The sequence below is a fragment of the Tursiops truncatus genome, chromosome 6 (genome assembly GCF_011762595.2).
Source record: "Tursiops truncatus isolate mTurTru1 chromosome 6, mTurTru1.mat.Y, whole genome shotgun sequence".
Lineage (NCBI taxonomy): Eukaryota > Metazoa > Chordata > Mammalia > Artiodactyla > Delphinidae > Tursiops > Tursiops truncatus.
Window position 1 is genome coordinate 2,778,756 of NC_047039.1, and position 14,655 is coordinate 2,793,410.

Genomic DNA, 14,655 nt, shown 5'->3' on the forward strand with positions numbered 1-14,655 from the left:
TTGCGCATCACTGGTGTTCAGAAAGGATCATGTGGTTTTCATTTTATGCTTAACGAACAGGCTGGAATAAACATCTTCCAGAGCTGCTGGGTCACAGGTTGGGGTAAAGAAAGGAACATAATCTTTACTGACTGCCCACCAATGCAGGTGTTGCTACCGGGTGACCCTCACAAGAAACTAAGGAGATTCCGTGTCATTATCCCCAAGAAACAGGTGAGCCCAAGGGAATTACTTCCCAGACATCACACAGTTGATAAGCAGTAGAGCTGCTTTTGTCCCTAAAGCCTGTGCTTTTTAAACACCCTGCCCCTTTGTCCGTTCATGATGTGGTAAAGCAAAGAGACATCAAAGCAGAAGGACCCTCCCCCGGGCCTCTGACGCATGTACACGTCACCTCCCGATTTCACATCTCACCCGAGAAGTATAAACAGTTTACATGGTTTTCCAGCTCATAAATGCAGAAAGTCTGTGCAGATGCTTCTCTTGCAGTGAAGTATAGGAATATCTGTATTGTGCCAATTCTTCTGTTAAAACTGAATCCCAGGATGGGAATATGTGGAAATTCACTGAGCAGTAGAAGAAGGAGCCTGTGATTCTGGAGTTCCAGCAGGGAGCACGTGAGTCCAGCAGAGGCTCCCTGACGGGCCTGCGACAATGAACTTCTGCGACATTTCCCAGGGGCTCCGAAGTGCACATGGCTCCTGCAGCTCGTGGTTCTGGCTCCAGGCCAGCAGCGCGCCTGCTGGACCTGCAGCCAAAGGCCACGGGCTCTCTGCCGAGCACGTGACCGGCGTGCTTCTGCCACAGAGTGTGCCCTCCTGGAGACCCGCTGACACCCGGTTCTCAGGGATCCAATTTCAGTTTTATGGACAAGTGTCTTCACACTTCCAACCCTAAAAATAGAGGTGAGACGAAAACTAGGAGTGATAGTTGGGAGGGTCTATAAAGTCCCCCAAACCTTTCAAATCCTCGGTCATCTCTGGGAAACAGTGTATCTGATTATCTTCATTTATAGCCTATTCTGGAAATTTCTCTCCTGGGAAAAAAGCCATCTGCAAGCTATTCTTTTTTTTTTTTTTTTTTTGCAAGCTATTCTTGTTTGTAAATGAATTATTTTCTTAAATGTCAAAGGAAGACATCAGAAAGTAGAAAAATAATTACAAGTGGAATAATTTCCTGAAATTACCCTAGTTGATTATGGGCAAGACAACCCATAGGTCTCAGGAAAAATGAGAATGAGATTAATACGGCCATGTCAATAGTTTGACTTATTTTCCAGGGCTTTCCAAGCAGAGAGAAAGAAATTATTTTGCAATGAGATAAGGCTAAGCCCACCCCTGCAAAAGGGAATCCCCAGAAAGATTGCTGCTAATGCAAGATCATGTCTTTGGGATTTTCTCACATGGCCTGTGCCTGTGTACTTCTGTCCCGTGGGGACCTGCTTCCTGCTTGAATGCCCCCAGGACACCATTCCTGCCAGAATTCTAGAGATAGTGGACGATGGAATTTTGCCTTCCTGGTCTGAGAAAAGGGCTGAGAAATGTTAGATTTCCCCAAAGGCCAGTTGAAGAGTGAAGCCCAGCGCTGGCCCTTCCCCCTGCACCACTGGTCCTCTGTCTCCCTCCATGGCTGCGGCCTCCCGGGGCCTTGGAGGTGCCTGACAGCTGCAGCTGGAGTGATACTTTCTTATCCCAAGGTGGCAAGTGGCTTCTGCAGGTTCTGAGACCCCCACCAACAGTCTGCATGTTCGAACGCGTGAGACCTAATTTTAACATCACTTTGAAGAAGCATTTTGTATTTATTTACACAGTGAGTGTATCTTTTTTATTCTGTACTTCCCCGGGAATGCGTTAATTGAAGGTCACGCATCCTAGGTCTGGAAGGGATGAGGATGACGAATAAGTTTCCTCTGGTCGCCAACTCTCCACTTTTCCTCCCCTGCAGCTTTGCTGAGTATTATCCGTCTCATCTGAACACCTAGTTTGAACTAAACATGGCTTGAGAGGAGTAACGGCTGAAAGGATGCAGTTTTCTCTTAGATCACTTACTCAGCAGGTGCTACAGATCTGGGGGACTTCTTGCCTTGATTGACAAGTTGGCCTTTCCTTGGGTTAAATCCAGTGGATATCTGAAAGAATTACATAGACTAGGCCCAGAAAATTGTCCAGTATATGTAAAACATGATTTTAAATGTAAATCTATACTCCTCCTTCCCCAAAAAGCCAGTCGTACTGGTGACAATAATGTATTTTTGCATATTTTTGGAAAATACAGAATCACAGGCAAATCACTACAGCACCTCTGGAATCACAGAACTGATTTACTGAGCACCCACTATGGGGGAAGGCCAGTCACTTTATGAATGTGATTTCTAATCACCACACGGTGGATATCATTACTTGCAATTTACAGATGAGAACTGAGGTTCAGAGAGAAGTCGTTTGTCCGAGGTCTGAGCCTCACGGGATCAAACCCACAGTCCACCAGGATCGAGCAGACCACATGGGTCTGAGGTCCTAAAGCTGAGCTCAGTAAAGGACACGGTCACTGTGGACAAATGGGAAATGCACGGGATGCCAGGACACACGATCCTTTAGACTACAGTGCACCCTCTCGAGAGTGCACGCAGCACCGCCTCCGTCTGGAAGTACTCTGTGTGCAGGGGTTGGGGCAGTGCAGTGGGGTACGGGGGGCGCTTCGTAGGGGAGTGGAGGGTGAGGAGGTGGCACTGACAGTTAGTCTCAGGCAAGCTGTTCAAGGACCTAAGTGCCAGGAAAGGGGCCTGACCTTGCCCTGCGGGCCGGGCCACAGCGCCGCTAACTCTGCCTGCTGATGCACAAGTGCTTCACCCCTGTTATTCCACTTGACACTGAGAGGGTGACAGCTGGTTCACCCAGAGCAGTCGGGGGACTCTCCCAAGACCACTGAACTGCTGAGCAATGCGGGTCCCCGTTTCTGCAAAGCCTGGGCTCTCCCCGCTTTTTCATACCACTCGCTAGCCTCCAAGCCATGCAGTCCTTCGGGATTACAAACTGCCATGAGAAACCACTGAGAAAAAGTGAAATGTTTCACGTGGGAGAATAGCACATGGCCAAGCCATTTTTCCGTGAGCAGGGCTCGCAGCGGTTCTCCTGGAAGGGAACGAAGTCCTAGGGGTGGATGTTAGGAGTGAGGAAAGGGTGCGTCATCACCTTGCCTTGATTATGAAAGCAGTAAATACTCTATAGAAGACTGGGAAATAGAGGCTGTCATGCAGAACACAAAAGTCCCTGATAATTTCACAGCTAAGAGACAACTTTACCATTCTGGTACTTTTCCTTCCAGCCTTCAGCACACGCTGGCCAGAAACATGAGTGTCCTTCTTCCCTTTACACTTCGCGTCCATCCGACCCCTCCCGGCCTCTCTTGTACAGGCCGCCCTCACCCCCCCTCGCCTGGATCTTTCCCTGGAGCATATCCCACCCAGTCTCCGGGGCTCCAGCCCAGCACAGCCCTCCCCGGCACACATCACCCAACACACTCCACCCAGGGCAGTTTTCTAATATGCAACCTGCCGGAAGGCCGAGGACGGCTTCCACTGCCCCTGGGGTAAGGCTCGAAGCACTCACCCCGGCTTCCAAGGCCTTCACCTCGGCGCTGGCGCCTCACCTGCGTCTCCCGCACCCAGCTCCACACACCTGGGCGCGCCCCACGGGAGCCGCCGCTTGCGGCTCAGGCCCTCGGGAAGATTTATTGGCCCCCTCCCTCCCTTTGCACCGGGTCAGAGGCTCCTGCCACAGTCTGATTTCTCCCTTGTAATAATCACTGCGTCATCATCGTCCTGTTTAACTGCCTGCCGCCTCCTCGTGGTGGGCTGGGAAGGGGGTCTGCATCCCCGTGCTCACTGCCCCACAGTCTGCATGGAGCTCAGTCCTGGACGAGGGAGGGCTGGGCCGCTACTCACTTACCGCACAGCGCATCCCGACGTGAAACGTACAGTTGCCCAAACTCAGATGCCCAAACATCTTAGTCATCTTGCCGCGGGTTCTCCTGGGTCTTCTATGTAGAAAATAATGTCATCTCTGAATGACAGTTGGGCATCTTCCTTCTGGGCCCGATCCCTTCTGTTGTTTTCCTCGTCTTGCTGTGCAGCTAAGAAGGAGACCTTCAAGGCAACGTGGAATAGATGTGCTGATTGTTGGCCCATTTGTACCTGATTTACAAAAGGAAAGATTTACCATTTCAACATTAAGTATCATGTGCGATGTAGATTTTTGACTGTCACTCTTTGTCATTTTAAAGTAATTCCCTTCTACTCTTAGTTTACGAAATTTCTCTTTGCATAAATGACAATGAACGCCAAATTGTATCTAGTGCGTTGCCTGCTCCACTGAGACGGTTTACCTTCTTTAATCTGCTGACGTACTGAATTATATTAGACTTTCTAATGTTCAAACGTGCCACATCCTTGCACTGGTCGTGATGTATTATTATTTTATACCCTGCTGGATTTGATTTGCTCAAAGTTTATGGAGAATTTTTAAAATCTATGTTTATTAGTAAAATTGGCCAGTAATTTTCTTTTCTATTCTTATTCTTGTCTAGTTGTGACATTGAGAATCTTTGTAGTCTCATGAGTTGGGGAAACTCTCGCTTTCTTCTATTCTCCCAGACAATATATGTACGCATAATAGAGACTCCTTAAACGTTTGGAAGAACTCATTTGTAAAGCTCCTGGACCTGGTGCGGGTTTATGCATCTCTCCATTAACTGAAGTTTGTTAATTGTCTTGTTCAAGTCATCTGTGTCCTTCGATCTCGTGCTTCTCGTTTTTGGAAAGATTCTTAAATTTGTGTTACGTTTCAAATTCAGTTTTCAACACTGTCAATTCTGCTCTGTATTGCCTTTACAAGCATTTTAATTTTGTTTTATTCTTTTAATCCAGGGCTGTCTTTGTCTCAGGCTGCATCCTTACCCGTTGCTCTTTTGTAGCTTCCATACCGTTCTGTAAAGTTAGTATTTTCACGTAGTTGTTTGAGATCACCAACAAGCTGGTTTCCAAGGCTGGCATCCACTTTTGCTGTAGTAAATCTCCTCTAAAGTATAAACTTACTCTTCTTCTTAGGGCCATGCTCTTCATACTTTAAAATTTTTATGGCCCCTATATTGTTGTGGTTTCCGTTCATTCATCCGTAAACATGAAAATCTGGAAATGCCTATGTACACTGACTGTTAGAAAATATTCAACGGTACCTATTACCTTGAATACGTGGCTGTATCTAGAAGGTTCCATATCATTCTAACGTGCGTTTTTCACACGACGCCTTGGTAAGAGAGTCTTGTCCACAAGGCTTAGCCCCTGTCACATCCTCCGAGGAGCACAGGCCCATACTGCTTTTTCACCTGGTGTAGTCTACATGCAGTTGACCACTGGAAACTTCACGCAGGTCCTCCATCTGCGGACAGAGGCGTAATAGAAGGAGGGCATCAGTAACCAACAGCACAGCACGGGGATAACACGTGGGCCTCATCTCAGCACCCTCATGACACACCAGGGAGTGACTCCCTGGATAGCTTTGTCCGGGAAGATTCTGAGGCCCCCTCTGGCTTGGTGGGAAAGAGTGCATTGATTCATTAGTGATATCTACCAGGGGCGCGAGAGTGGGAAAAGGCAGAATGAAGCCGCTGTCTGCTGGCCCGTTCTAAGGGCTGTTGACAGCTGTGGCCAAAGATACAGGAATCTAGACTTGGCTTAAAGGGCCCTCGCCTCCCTGAAGCTTACAAGGGAGTCCGTTCCACAGGACTCAGCACTACTGGACAGTGGAACGTGCTTGCCCCAGACGCTAGTGACCAGAAATTGGCCAAAACCCCATCCAATAGCAGACTCAACCCAGGCCCGCCGTGTGGTTCATTAAGTGCAGAACCGCCCAGGCTGCCGTCGGTCTGGCTGTGGAAGCACCTGGCTGTTCACGGCCACCGCAGAGCTGGGTCTGCACTGGCCTTGGAAGGGGCGTCTCCCGTTACGTCTGTGAGGACCTGCGCCCCACACTCTCCCTCTCGCCTACAAAAGAGCCGGCCACCAGTGGGCGCTCAGCCCTCCTCATCCAGGTAGCACGTGAGGCCACCCTGGCACAGGCCTGGACCCCCAGATGAGGGGTGACCCAGGCTGGGACAGAGCCCTTGTCTTGGATCTTATGGCTGAGCAGTGGGATGCTGAGCAGGGATGCAGACGCCGGGTGCTCTCCCCACAGGGACACGGACGTGTACAGAGGAGGAGAGGCAGCTGCCCTGACATCAGAGGGGTCTCCCGAGCCTGTGATGTACACTCCACCCCCAGACTTTGCTTGTTGACGCTGTAAGTCCACGTTTCATTCGGGTTTCTGCCCCTTATGACTGGAAGAGTCTTGATGAGCAGCACGGGGACTCCTTTCCCGAGACGCCAGAGACGTTGGTCCGTCTCCGTCGTGGAAGGACTGATGGGCAGAGGCTTCCCTCGCTGGCACCGCCTCCACTACCCTGGAGGCTTTCCCGAGGCCCGGGTGCCCTCGCCTCCTCCACTGAGGGGAGGGTCCTGCGGCTGGAGCAGCTGCCGCTCTGGGTCCACAACCCCCCAACCCCAAAGTGGGGGAAGGCACAGGGCAATCCGGAAAGCAACCTTCTCCCACTGACATTTATGTCTCAGTTCAGCCCGTCTACGCTGGGGTCCCAGCCTGCGGCATGTGGCTTTCAGGCTGTGCTGCTGCCGCGGGGGCCTCCCGGGCTCTCCAGGCAGGAAGCAAGAAAGGAGGTTAGGGGCTGGCGAGCCAGGGAGAGCCTGGCCGACGTGCTGGGCAGGAAGGATGGTGCGCAGAGCAGCCTCCGGTCCACACTGCCTGCAGCCTGCCCTTGCCAACGACCCCATCCTCCTTGCCCTTCCTCTCGCCCGGTGCTGCATGACGACAGCGCTGCTGATAGGATGGGTTTATGACGTTTAACCACACAGGGCGCCAATTAGTCATTTCATAAAGCTCAACGTGCACCGATATGATTCCTTATCTGAGCTCTCCGGGGAGGGCGGGGGGATCGGGAGAGGAATGCGTGTCTCTCGCCTACAGAGGAGCTGTCAACAAATCAGCTCCCCATCTAATTCGAGGGGACAAGCAGGGATGATTTGTCCTCACGAGAGCACTCTTGAGTCCACGTGACTTTGTGAATATAACACGTGTTCATGTTCCTGCGTGCCCCGTCTCTACTCCTCGACTCAGCAGAGTTTTAAAAGCAAAAATTTCCCTCTTCTCTACTCCCCTTCCCTGACCAACAGATATACAATGTTATAATAAATCGACTTCTTTACAATTGTTCTGCTTCTCTGACAAGTGACTCGTTCACACGTTTTAGAGAATTTCAAGGGAGGGGATGGAATTAAGTGAGGCATGTGCAGAGCGTGGAGGCAGAGCTAGAATGGTGCCCACAGCCTGATGACAGAAGATTCAAGAATGGTGTCTGTCAGTAACTGGGAGGAGGCCGAGATTTAACCTACCATCAAACCCACAGGTAAATCTGCAGCTTCCTGGATGCTGGTAGGAGATACGAGACTCCTGGGGTCAGAGACGTCGTATCACTCACAGGAATGGCAGAGCCCAGGTGTCAGCATTCCGCACGGCCCCCAAGCCCCAAACCCCACAGGTGATGGAGGCGGGCCAGATGATGCCTGAACACGCAGTGGGCTGCACTTCAGGGAAGCCCTGTATATGGGGAACCCAAACCTGTTACCAGGGGCAGTAGTTGTCCTGCCCTTGGCTCTGAAGGGAGATACTGTCTCCAAGGCTGATCCTTGAAAAGATGATCCAGGACAAAGGGCGGCCAGTGCCTTCCTTGTAAGACACACAAAAATGAGAACATGGAAGCAAACTACTAAGTGTCCATCGACAGATGAATGGATAAAGAAGATGTGGCACATATATACAATGGAATGTTACTCAGCCTTAAAATGAATGGAATAATGCCATTTGCAGCAACACAGATGGACCCAGAGATGATCACACTAAGTGAAGTCAGACAAATATCATTAAGATACCGCGTAGGGCTTCCCTGGTGGCGCAGTGTTTGAGAGTCCGCCTGCCAATGCAGGGGACACGGGTTCGTGCCCTGGTCCGGGAAGATCCCACATGACACGGAGCGGCTGGGCCCGTGAGCCATGGCCGCTGAGCCTGCGCGTCTGGAGCCTGTGCTCCGCAATGGGAGAGGCCACAACGGTGAGAGGCCCGCGTACCGCAAAAAAAAAAAAAAAAAAAAAAAAAAAAAAGATACCACTTATATGTGGACTCTTAAAAAACAAAAACAAATGATACAAATGAACTTATTTACAAAACAGACTCACAGACATAGAAAACACACTTACGGTTACCAAAGGGCAAAGGGGTGCAGGAGCAATAAATTAGGAGTTTGGGATTAGCAGATACAGTTGAAACTTCAAGTCTTCAAATTCACACTACTCTATATAAAATAGATATAACCACAAGGCCCTACTCTGGAGCACAGGGAACTCTACTCAATACCTTGCAATAAACCATAATGGAAAAGAATATATATGTACAACTGAATCACTTTGCTGTACACCTGAAACTAACACAACACCGTCAATCAACTATATTTCACTGTAAAAAAAATGAGATACTCATGGAAAATTTTCTTCCAGCGATAGCCAATCCTCATTTCAACACGGTTGTATCAGTTTCCTGAAAGCCCCAGAGCCAATGACCACAGATTAGGGGGCTCAAAACAACATAAACTTATTCCCACACAGAGGCCTGGAGTCTGGAATCTTTCGTCATATATATATGACAAGATGACAAATTATATATATATATTTGTCTGTGTCTCTTATACTCTTCCCTAGGATTTCAGACAGCTTACAAATACATATCAAGATCACAGTAATTACATATCGGTAAAAATATGTTGCAACGTGGAAAAATTGATAGATAACGTAGAACTAGGAGTGAATTGACGCAAGAACATATACTTCTAAAGTTTAAGCAACAAATTTGATTCTAAGTTTTCTGCCAGCCAACAGAAAGAGAAAAATGTGATCAATTACACAATTCAAGGTTCAGAAAACCCACAAACTAGTTGCTGTGTTACCGAATCAGGTTCGTTTTGCCCGTCTCACAGCAGAGGTTCACAGCAGAGGGTTTATTCTCCAGGCAGGCAAGTGAAGACATGGAAGAGTAGACCTCATACCTGCCCCCAAGGCAAGGGGCCAGTGGTATTTATAGGATAAAGAAGCAGGGAGGTCTGAGGCTGGGGAGCCTGGGGAAAGGGGATTGGAAACAGGTGCACAGTCTTCAGGGCAGGTGTACCTGGACTACAGGCCCATGCAAGTCCTAAAGGTCACCGAGTGGACACGGGCACTGGCTAAGTCGGAGGGTCTGGGGTCCCATCCAGTCTCAACCAGCTCAGCTCGAATTCGACACAGCTGATTCCAAGTTTCTGGAAAACAACTCAAGCAAACATCTTATTGTTTAGGCTCCATGCTGCCTGGAGGAACTGCAAGTCTTAAAATGACCGATTAGTGACGGCAGGTGAAAAGGATTTGACTAATAATTACACATGGTTTCACTTGTGAGAAGCATGTCTATTTCTAATATTAAGTCTGAATCATAAATTTTCCCCAAGGGTCTTTAACTAATAGGGTATAATGTAACAAAATGGGCACAAATCTCAACAAAAAGGAGTTGTAGGGTATTTTTAGCGCAGTAAGCAGCTCTACCTGCAGTGCTGAGTTAGGGACGATCTTTCGGTCTGTTTTGTTCATGTAGCTGCAACCACGTCACACTGGCTTTGGGACTGTTCAAGACAAAACGTGAAAGAAGAAAGAGGAAGCCCGTGTGTATTTATTGGGTGCTCACCAAGGGCCAGACACGTTTTATGCGCCTCTCTCAATGAAGCATTTTATATGATATTTCACTCAGCAGGACTTTGAGGCCGCTCCATTTTACAGAGGTGCAGACTGAGAGGTGACTGACCTAGGTCACCAGACTAGAAATCACTTCTTTCTGGAACAAATTTCATCAGTCAAAGTGACTTCCTCAGCGTCTATTACTGTTTTATGTTTGGGACCTAAAGAAGCCTCTCATTTGTGTTAACTGCCCCAAGAATATTAACAAAACGTCCATTCAATGAATTTCTGAAGCTCCATGCTGGACACCCCAGGGAAACCAAGGGGAACCAAGTACAGTCCCTTTCCCAACTATGGAACTCACAACTGAGTGAGCTGTTCCTGGTGACACACTCTGAGTAGGTAAGTCATATTTCAAACAAACCTGAGACTTTTGTTACAAATTTCTGTGGCCACAGTTGAAGTCTTTCAAGTTACTTAAAAGATGGTATTATTGTATTTTGTAATGGCCTTTGACTAAAATCGGGAATGAGTTAACTCTTTAAATTTTAAGTCTTCAAAGCTAAAAGCTCTACTTTGGAATTTCCCAGGAAGAGGAACGAAGAAGGGAATAAGAATTGAAATACTCGGCAATCATTCAGGGAGCCCCTTCAAAGCAAATGCTCTCTCCTGTGATTCCAGCTCCCCCGCCCCCACCCGCCTTCCAGTCCACAATGGGGCATAAAATCCACACAGAGTATCTTTAACTGAAGACAATTTAAGAAAGAGCGACCATTAACCGATTTACATAGATACAAACGACAGATTCCAAACTGACTAGCGTTTCCTCGGAAAACAAAAGCGTGGTCGGACGCCTAGACCCTCTTGAGGGCGGGGTGGGGCTCGAGCACGCAAGGGGCAGAGGGAAGATGCCCTGTTCAGAGAAAAAGGGCCTGAAGACAGATTCCACTTTTGTGAGAAGCCACAGTGGACACCATGGCTGATATATTGTTGGGAAACGGGAGTTGAAGGGGGAGAAGCTAAGATCTGAGAAACAGATCTTTTTTTCCACGTCTAGTCTGTAGAAAAAGCCAAAAGTATTCATCCTATCCTATCCCAGCAACTTTTTTCCGGCTCTTCTGATTATCTACAGGTCACCCTTAAGGAGGTACATTCCACTGTAACTCTCCTAAGTTTCAGTATTCTAAGAAGCATTTTTGTGCCCTTGGGGAAAAAAAATCAACTCATTTTTTATAAGGTCCCTGTGATTCCATCAGACGGCCCCACTTGGAGCTTGGAAGCAATAATGGCGACCAGCTTATGCAGCTAATTAGCTGGTGATCTCTTCCAGAATGATGTCAGGGAAGGGCCTGACCCGCCGTGAACACTGCCTTTGGCAGTGCAAGCAGCCGTGACTGCCAAAAGGTGCTATCTGTTGGAGCGTGAAACCAAACCAGGGCAGGATAAAAGGAGCTTAGTCCTTATAAAAATAGTATTGTTTTTCGTTAATGAGCTCTTTCTAATCAAGTGCTCTTAATCAGGAATGCTTTTCTTAACTGAAGTGTTGAGTTTCCATTTTCAGGTAAGAAGTTTTGTGTGCCCCATGTAAAGGTTATCTGATGAGGCTCAGTCACTTTTATTGGCCAGCTACAGGACTTCGTCATTTTCATTGCTTTTGTCTAATTAATACTACGCAAACTTTATACCGAAGATAAAATTTATTTTCTAGAATTTCCACAGGCTGTAAGGGATTTCTGTATTCATCCATTCAACAAACATTCACTGAATCCCTACTCTCGGCCAGGCATGGGGCCAGACATCAGAAATGCAAAGACAAGTAAGACAGTCATTGCTGTTAAGAACCTTGCAAAGCCTTTCGGGAAGGAATACTCAATCGATAATTGTTCTGCAATGTAGGAAGTGCAAAGCTTTGCGGTCTGCGTGGTGTCAATGTTTCCACAGAGGAAGGAGGAATTTGCAGTGTCTGAAGCAGCAGAACGTCAAAGAAGACGGAAGGGGCCACCCCCAGATGGCATCTCGGCTCCTAAATGGAGCCTGTAAGTGAGAACAGGCACCAAACCAGCCTCGCCCCTTCAGGAATCTTCATGCCAACCTAGTTGTTTTCACCTTATGTAACATTTATGCCACTACTTACTGGAACTTATTCCCCTGAATGACTCACTTCGAAGATTACACTCAGTCTGCGACGTGCTCTGACATTTCTGTAACCGTGCTTGTAAGTGACCGGGTTGGCCTGGGTCACTGTCCACCACTTTGCGCGTCCCGAGGCCTCCTGTACTTTTGCTACCAACAGTCAACACTTGGGACATTCCTTCAGGCCACTGGAGCACTGCAGCTTCTTTTATCTATATATTTAAATTGGGTTTCCCTTAGGCAGGCATAGACTTGGCCTTATTATTTTTTTTAATCCAAACTGACAATTTCTGCTTTTCAGTTGGGGTACTTAACACATTTGCACATAATGCGATTATCGATATGGCTGGGTTTAAATCTGTCCTCTTGTGATTTGTTCTTGATTTGTCCCACTTCTCATTCGTTTCCCTTGTCCTCTTTCTCTCTTTTTTTTCTTGATTAACTGAATTACTGTTATAATTTCATGTTATCTCTTGTTGGTTTATTATATATAACTCTTTGTTTTCTTTCTTTTGGTGGATGTTTTAGAGTTTATAGTATACAACTTTGCTACATACCATGTAAAATTACAGTACAATTTTTTTTTTTTTTTTTTTTTTTGCGGTACGCGGGCCTCTCACCGCTGTGGCCTCTCCCGTTGCGGAGCACAGGCTCCGGACGCGCAGGCTCAGCGGCCATGGCTCACGGGCCCAGCCGCTCCGCAGCACGTGGGATCCTCCTGGACCGGGGCACGAACCCGTGTCCCCTGCATCGGCAGGTGGACTCTCAACCACTGCACCACCAGGGAAGCCCTACAGTATACATTTTTGATGTCAAATATATGTAAAAATGGAGAAGAGCATCTGAAAAATTTCTCCTCCATAAAAGCAATGATAAAATTCGCAAAAATGGTCAAGTTCAACTTTTTCAGAGCTCTGGAAATTAACCAAAAGCTTTCAGAAATCCAGGGAGCATTTATTTAATAAAAATGACAACCTCGTTAAGAGCAGTGAGATTCGTGGCACTTGAACTTGCCCTACTCTCCTCTCCCTTTCTCTGGCTCTGAGGTAGCCTGGAAAACGAACATCTCTTAATCCTAATGAAAAGCAGCCGCCTGGCAGCCACCAGAGGGCGCAAATTTGGATTGGAACTCCTTCAAACCCTCATTCCCAGAGAACTCCGATTATATAACCTCTTTGCTGGTTCCCTGGAAGACCCCACTGCCAAGGCTGTTTTAGTTAACCTGACTTAGAACTCACTAAGTACAAAACCCTCTTCTCCAAAAGATCTGTTGAAAATAATCAGAGGCACTTGTTGAATATCATGGCTGCCTCAGGCAGTGGCTAACAGTTGGGACAATCAATAAGCTAACCAAAAAACTTAAAAGGAAAAATCTGGGGACTGAGACCCCATAGGGACTTTGAAATGCTCTGACATATTCCTGGGTAATTAGAAGGCTATGTGCTTGCACAGGGCTGTGAACATGCTCAGGAAAGACCTGAGAAGGCCCTAAGCTCTCACCCTTGCAAACAGCTTGTTCTTTTTGAGGCTTACATGCAAGGTGGCCCTGTTAGGAACGGTCAGAACAGCCTTGGGTCTAGGAAGAATTCTGCGCTCCTACTGAGGCGATCTCTTTCTGAGTAGCCTACCCAACGCCCCGTGCATTGTCAGGTTTTCCCACTCCAGCCAGTGCGGACATGAACGCTTCCTGGCCATCTCTTTGCTCTAAAGATTGTTCCACCTGCTCTGTTCCATTAGTGCCTTCCCAGAGTTTCCTTACACACACGCTAATTGGGACTGACTGAGGCGAGGACTTGGGGGAAGCCTTCTGCTGGTTTCAGCTTGTCACGTGCAGCTCTCTCCTGTCCAGGGCTTTATTCTGCGAGTTTTAGCCGTCTTGGTGTCCTCAAATTCTCAACTCTGTTTCCTCATCCAAGGGAGACCAACACGGTCTTGTTTGCCTTCCTCTCCCTGTGCTGTATCCTCACAGCGTTTTCTAGGCAGTAAGCTGGGCAATGATAAGATTTCACTCAGAGATCATTGTTCTGTAGGGCTTTGTGTCCAATGTCTGAAAACTGTATTTTGTCTGTTTTTGAAGTCGTTTAAGGTAGGAGGGTGTGATGATTAATTTTACGTATCTACTAGATGAGGGCTTCTGTATGAGATGAACATTTAAATCGGTGAACTCTGAGTGTAGCGGACTGCTGTCCATAAATGTGATGGGCCTCATCCAATCAGCTGAAGGCTTGAAAAGAACAAAGAGACTGGTCTCCCCGAGCAAAAGAAAACTTCTCCAGCAAACAGTCTTCAGATTCCACCTGCACCACCAGCTTTTCTGGGTGTCTGTCTGCCAGTCTTTGCACCGTCGACCCTCCCCAGTCTCCAGGCTAGTGGCCTTAGAACTAGACCTGCCCGGTGTCTCTCCTGGATCTTGGGCCTGGTCCACACTGCAGATTTTCTATTTCCTGACTCTATAATTATGTGAGACAGTTTCTTATGATAAACATGCATCCTATTCATTCTGTTTCTCTGGAAAGCCCTGAAATTGACAGAGGGTAAGTCTGTTCCATATTATTCCATCATGATGCAATTCTAAAGCTGTAATAATTAAGACAGTTTGGCATTTATGCACTGCAAAGAAAATAAGATAGTGAACTAAAATAGAGAGCCCTGAAACAGATCCA

The 14,655-nt window shown here is 47.6% G+C and overlaps 1 long non-coding RNA gene across 1 annotated transcript; it reads right to left on the reverse strand.

Annotated features, from left to right (window-relative positions):
• Window positions 1–4,003: 4,003 nt before the first annotated feature.
• Window positions 4,004–5,365, reverse strand: LOC141278854 (uncharacterized). Its single transcript, XR_012332244.1, has 2 exons — window positions 5,240–5,365; window positions 4,004–4,192 (listed from the first exon to the last, which is right to left on the reverse strand). It is a non-coding gene; the product is annotated as an uncharacterized lncRNA (long non-coding RNA).
• Window positions 5,366–14,655: the final 9,290 nt, after the last annotated feature.